Source organism: Melanotaenia boesemani, chromosome 19 (genome assembly GCF_017639745.1).
Source record: "Melanotaenia boesemani isolate fMelBoe1 chromosome 19, fMelBoe1.pri, whole genome shotgun sequence".
In the NCBI taxonomy this organism is placed as follows: domain Eukaryota; kingdom Metazoa; phylum Chordata; class Actinopteri; order Atheriniformes; family Melanotaeniidae; genus Melanotaenia; species Melanotaenia boesemani.
In genome coordinates, this window is record NC_055700.1 from 9,619,762 (window position 1) to 9,625,587 (window position 5,826).

The following is a 5,826-nucleotide window of genomic DNA, read 5'->3' on the forward strand; positions in this document are numbered from 1 at the left end:
ATTGGTGATTATGATAACAACTAGATATGATGCAAGTCTCAAAACAGAGAAACAGCGAAACTCTATTAGATCTTTGAAATTCTCACCACACTTCTCTTAGATGTACAAAGATGATCAACTGAACAATTTACTTATCCTCTGTAGTGCAGAAGCGCTAGGTTTAGATGTTTTGTTGCACAGCACCATAACTGTCATCTTCATCTCTCCTAAAAGATTTGGCTGATATCTGTCCTGTACTTTAAGTTATTTTTCTGTATTTATTTTGAGGAATTTTTAAATGTAAGCATAAATATTGGCTTTTTTTTTTTTTTAGGATGATGATAGAGCAAATTAGTTTAAAGCAATTTTGGTGGATCTTCTTTTAATTTAATTTACAAATTGAGTTTTTCCCATATTACACTCAGAATGATCAATAGCTACGTTTACATGCACAAATATTTCTTCTACCAGATATAAATAAATCTGATCAGAGATTCCAGCTGACGTGTTTACATGGACGCTGGATAGTGAGCCGATCAGCTGTGTGTTTACATGATGGAAAGATTTAATATGATCATAACATTTCAGACACAATGAGCTAATTTGAAACAAGAAAAAAAAAAACTCAGATATAGGCTGATCAGATAAACTGGGGCATTTACATGACACATTTTATGCTGTTTGAACATTCAGTCAGATCAATGCTCCATGTAAACATAACTAATGCCACCCTGTCTAGACCTCTTGCCCCTCTTTTGCCTCCCATGTGAAATTTTCTAGATCAGCCTCTGCTCTGAACCACTCTAATAGCACACACTAAGAACAGAGAGAGCAGTGTTTTATCTTTGCCTGCTGTAGTATAGCATAGTTTGTGTGTCTGTGTGAGACTGCGTGTTCAAAGATTAGACCCTCCCCCAAAAAACATGAGGTAAACTGAGCTGTCAAATATCTTCTCATCACTTTATTTCTTCAGCATGGTGGATCTTTCCTGACCTCCTACATTATGACAGAATTACTGAGTTTTGTGCAGCATCTGCTCCTGTGTGTGCACTTTATTGCCTATGCTTGCTTGTACACATTGTTTTTTTTTTTTAATCAGTCCCAGTTTTCCCTCTCAATCAGTGCGTTCGTAAAACATCTCAGACACTTATGGCTCTTCATCAGTTCTACTCTTAGGTGTGGTTTAACATAAGCTTTACAAGAACAAGTCTCAACAGTAGCAAAGTATTTCCCTCTGGCAGCTTGCAGAGCAAACATCAAGTACTTCATGTCCTGCAACTTTCAAAGTATTTGTGTGTGAGACAGAGTGAGAGACCGAGATAAATTGTACAATTACTAAATTAATGCCAAAACCTCTCATGCACCTTTAACAGACAAGCAAGGCCACAACAGCTTTTACCTTACCCAGCTTTACCCACAATCCAACAAGCCTCAGCAGACTTTCCCTACATGAACAGCTGACCTTGTGTGACCCAGTTGTTTACTCTGCTGAAACGTGCAGTCATTATATGGCATATGGCAAGCACATGAGTGATGAAATGAAGAAATGAACTGACTTAACTCATGCTATTAAAGTGATGTAAACCTTTTTTTGCAGTGTGAAATGGAAGAAATTGCTTGATTTTATCCCCTTTGTTGGTGTCATGTCATGTTCAGGGCCAACCCGAACTTTTACAAAGCCCCAAGCAGAATTTGATTTTAGCAAATTCAGATGCGGAGAGTTGTATGTTTGTGGTATACACATTTTTTTTATTTGACGGTAAAAGAAAACATTAGCAGACAAGACAGGGCACAAGTTAACCAGTTTAATTATTAATTTTGTTTTTAAAATTTGGAACTGAGATAAGTGTGCAAAATGCAACACTTCACATGTAAGAGAAACTCAAAGATTCTACAGTGCTGCTGTAAAAACAAAACAAAAGAAAAAACAACATAAAAACACTGTTTATGCACCACACAGGCAGCAGAAATTGATTTAACTAGTACTATATTTTAATCATGACATGCAACTGTGATCACAACAGTATAAAATCTGTTTTTTGTGCGTATTATCATTTTTATTTTAATTTGTAACAAAGCAGCAGTTTGTTACATGGAATCTAACCCGTACTGATATTTGTTGAGGCAGTCAGTCCATACATCCATGTTTGCACATGTGAGTCTCGACGATGAGCCAGCTTCTTGGTTTTTTTCGACACTATGTTAAATAACTTACATTCCTCTGGTAATACAATGCCTCCCACAAGGAGAGGGATTAAACTATTGTCCATATTGCTCTGTAATTTTTTAAATAACTAGTTCTACAAGCTGCTGCAAATGTTTCAGATAAGTTTTTTTTTCAGTTTTAGTTCTGTTTATGTTGCTCTAGGGTAACACCCAGTGGTTGCAATATTGTTGGATATTTAATAGCAAGTTTGCATGTATACAGGCATAAAAATGGAGTTCCCCTCCATTATCAAACATAACTAATTGTATAATTTTTCCAAAAAAAAAAAAAATCTATCAATCAGCATTATCTTAGACACACATGTCATACTTTGTAGAAAAAGCTGACATTAAAACCCAAAATCTCAGTTTACTCTCTTTTGGAATTTAATATATCCATCAGAGAAAGGAAAGATTTTTTTTTTAAATATTAATTTCCAGTGACCAGAAATGTGTTTGCAAAGTATGTTTTAGTCAGACATGTCCAAACGGGGCCGGAGTGGGATCAATTTTGTGCCCTGATTGACTCACTTCTTTCTATTGTAAAGGAAATTGAACAAATTAAACAGTTCAGTTCAGTTCTAAAAACCTCTCTAGTTATGAAAAGAAGTTATTTAAGTTTAAATACTTTTCCTATCAGTGTCCTTTATTCTGTGACTATCTTTAATAACCCTCAACTCTACTGGACAAATGAGTTTTTATTTTTAGTACAGACATGACATAAGGGCACTGAAAAGCTTCAAAGCCAGTAATTTCTTAGTCTGTTTTTTCCAACTCTTAGTGTTAAGAAGCTTCTTAGTTTATGTCAGTTATAAAATTATTGATTGAACAACTGAAATGTACAGATCTTATTCAAGTAAACTTGCTATATATGCTAATTCATACTGTTACCAATCCAACTGTTAAGCAGCTTATTGCAGCTCATAGACCCAATGAGCAGTATAAGATCACAACAGTGGTGGAGGAAAGTAAAAGCAGATTACATGTATTACTGGCTGAACTAAATAGTGGGTTGATGAAGTTGGCCACCTCTGCAATGAACTGGGAAGGGCAGAGAGAAACAGCTATCAAAATAAAAGGAAATGATTCCAACTTGTGCCTGGTGGTTGGCACATGGTAGTCATTCCTCATATGGAGCTATTAGGTAAGCTGCAGTACCCTGCATATCCAGCAAAGTCAGTAAATCAAATTAACGCCTTGCTTCAAGACAAGATAATTTTCCTGTCAGAGTAACGATTATTTTGGTTTGAATTAATAACCATTTAGACTTGGTCAATTAACGCTTATATAAGATCTGAACTGAAAGCACTTTAAAAACTAGCCCAAAGGTGTTCTTTATCTGCAGGTAACTGACAGTCTGTACTGGGAGGAAGCTGGAAGACTGGGAAACAGGATTTAAGAATTTAGTTCTTCACAATGTTTTTGTTTTTTTATGAATCCATTCATTTCGTGATCTCCAACAGTTCTGAATCTGCAGTTTAATTTCTTTCCTTAAAAAGTGTTCATGCCATGCAGCCTGTTCTCAGCTTATTTATCTGAATACAAGTATACAGTTAAACTTTAGGGTGAATTCCTAAGAGTTTTTCTTCAGATGCACAGTTTACTTGCTTCTGTCTTGTCAGAATTTAACAAGAAAATGGATCATTAGTCTTGATAATTTGTTTTGATAATACACTGCCTCACCTGTCTTCTGCATTCCCTCTAATTAAATATGCTCTGACGGTAATGATTGCTTTCCCAACTGCACAGAACATGCAAAGCAGACTGTTTAAATCTGTGAATGTCTGGGCATGTCTCTTTTTTTTGTTTGTTTGTTTGTTTTTTTATTTAATTCTCGAACAGTTGAGATTCATTTAAAGAGGTAAGATAAATACTGACTTCTACAGGTGTTCACACATGCAGATTGAAACGTGCACCCGGGGTCCCTGTGTTTAGCACCTGCTAACACATGACAATGTTAATGATTGTTGCCACCTCTTTTTCCTGGGGCCATCTTGCAGGTTTCTAAAGAAGCTATGGTTCTACCTGCAGGGACATAAAGGAAACTTTATTTGAACAAACTAATCAAGCTCAAAATGATATCAGTGTTTCCTTAGGCACAAATCTTTTCAGTTTATTGTTAAATACATTTAGGAAGCTTATTTGGGAGATGTTGCTAATTTAAACTTTAGAGAACACAGAGCAGCATTGACATTCAAACAGAGGAATCTATAATTCCAATATGTGCTTTTCTTTCAGCTCTGGTTTTACTTCCACCATCTTTCTGTGCCATTCGGGGCTGGAGAATATAATCAAACACTATAATTCTGTGTTTGTTAATCACTCTGAAAAACAGCTTTCATGTTTTATGCCCACATGTTTTTACATTTCTATTGATGAAGCCATAGATACCTTTTAGAGAGTAGAGAAATAATAAAGTGGTATGAGCTAATGTCTGATGCATTACAAGTTACTTAAGTTCAGAGTTCAGAAAAAAATTAGATGACATGTTTTTTACCAAATATTGAACTTAACCATTTTATTTAATTAAATTCAATTTACATAACACCAAACTTACTTTCATGAAACAAAAATAAATGTATTCATGGTGATGTTTTTATAGATTTTATCAACATTTTTTTTTTTTTTACAAAAGTAGGACCGGATATGCCTGAATAGTGAGTTTTGGAAAGAAAGGGAAAGTTTGGCTTCTTTCTACGACTTTCTGATCTCACATCCTGACAGCCATGTATGATTCCTGTCCATCTTTCCAAACTATGTTTCCCTGGAAAGACATTCATCTTTTATACCCTGTCAACTGACAGGAAAAGGATGTGTTCAAATCATGTAGGACATTGTGTTATGAAAGCTGCCAGGTGGGTACCCACTCTATCAGCCAATTACTGTTGTTTCAGTCACCAGAGGTTAAACAACTTTTAAAACCTTTTTTTTTTTTACTCTCTCTACCCTGAAATATTGATCCAATTAAACTCTTAACATCACTTATCACAAGGCTGATCCACGTGGGGTTATTCAAATTTATTGCATAGTTCATCAAACCTGTGCCTATTATCAGTGAAAAGTGAAAAGAACAAGTAAAAGTCAGAGAGGAGGGAGAAATCTTGCATAGCTTAAATGGGCCTTGTCTGACTAGAAATGCCTGCCAGCTCCTGGAACAGGCCATGATTATCAGGAATTGGCAGCGCAACTGGTGTTTGATCAACCAAAAGGACACAACAGTGACTGTGCAGTCATACAGGTTTATGCTGCAAGAAAAGAAAATAAAAAACAAAAAAAAGTACCTTACATATGGAAGTTGGTATCTATGGAAGCCGAGAGGCCGGTTTAGACTATTATTATTTTTATTTTATTTTACTTATTCATATACTTATTTATTTAAAAACCACCTATTTTTGTAATTTTCTTCATTCTGTTTCTTATGACTTGAACTTTCATACTTGTCGTTCCTATTTGTTCTTATTTTTTTAGGTTTATTTTTCTACTTTTAACATTTTTAGCTCCAGTGTATTCCTCATGGAGATCCTCCATCCTGGGACAATTGCCTGCTTGGTCTGCAGGATTGTTGCCATGGGGATGGCTATGGTCTGGATGGCTAAGGGCCCTGCAGCACAACCCAAATGGCTGTGGTGTGGGCCCCGTCCT